The sequence below is a fragment of the Penaeus monodon genome, chromosome 33 (assembly GCF_015228065.2).
Source record: "Penaeus monodon isolate SGIC_2016 chromosome 33, NSTDA_Pmon_1, whole genome shotgun sequence".
NCBI lineage: Eukaryota > Metazoa > Arthropoda > Malacostraca > Decapoda > Penaeidae > Penaeus > Penaeus monodon.
In genome coordinates this window covers 24,751,679-24,752,522 of record NC_051418.1, presented here as the reverse complement: position 1 = coordinate 24,752,522, position 844 = coordinate 24,751,679, and the positions used below count along the sequence as shown (strand labels likewise).

The following is an 844-nucleotide window of genomic DNA, read 5'->3' as shown; positions in this document are numbered from 1 at the left end:
TTGCATTGATACTGATACGAATGTATATTTTTTCCTGAACGGGTTCACTAAAAGCTAAAATAAACGTGAGTAAATATCGCGAATCAGACGCACCTTTCTGCAGAAGGTGAAAGGAGAATGGGAACAAGATGATCGAGTTGGTTGAAGATTCTCCTTTTCATCTCTTCTTCATAAAATGCATTGCACTTAATAACAGTGGCCTCTTTCCCTCTCTTCTTCGCCGTAAAGGTCAGTCTTTACATTACTTCTCTTCCGTTTTATTTCCATACCCTTCTCTTCCTCGTCATCTTTTTCTCCTCTATTCACTCATCTTTTTCTCCCACTCTTCCTTTTCTCTTTTCAGCTCGTCTTCTTTTTCTCTCTGTTCTCTCCTCCTTCTTTCCTCTCATTTTCCTCTCTTTCCATAAGTGTAAGTGAAAGGTCAGCGATTGCTTTTAATTCTAAAGAGAAAATCCTGCCTAGAGAATCATTTCAAGAGAAGAGCAAAGATCTGCATCCGAATTACATCAAATGAAAATTATTATCTTTATTTGGAGATGCGGGGTATCGATCCCCGTACCTCTCACATGCTAAGCGAGCGCTCTACCACTTGAGCTACATCCCCTTGTCAATGAAAGGCGGTTCTGTGCTCACTAAGAAAGTCTTTTGCTCACAAATATAAAGTAAATGTAACACAAATTGGTTATTCATGGAAACTCGATTGGTTTTCTAGTAGGATGAATGTAACTTTTTAATTGGATTTGGTAAAAAAATGTAATTGCCCACGCTTATTTGCAGTTTGTAATTATTTTGATAAGTTTATTTGCAAATTTCTATTTTCCAGTTTAACATCATAGTACCTGGA

At 37.2% G+C, this 844-nt stretch overlaps 1 non-coding gene across 1 annotated transcript; it reads right to left on the bottom strand.

The window, feature by feature from the left end:
- Nucleotides 1-531: 531 nt before the first annotated feature.
- Trnaa-agc lies at nt 532-604 on the bottom strand. The gene has a single exon. It is a non-coding gene; the product is annotated as a tRNA-Ala (tRNA).
- Nucleotides 605-844: the final 240 nt, after the last annotated feature.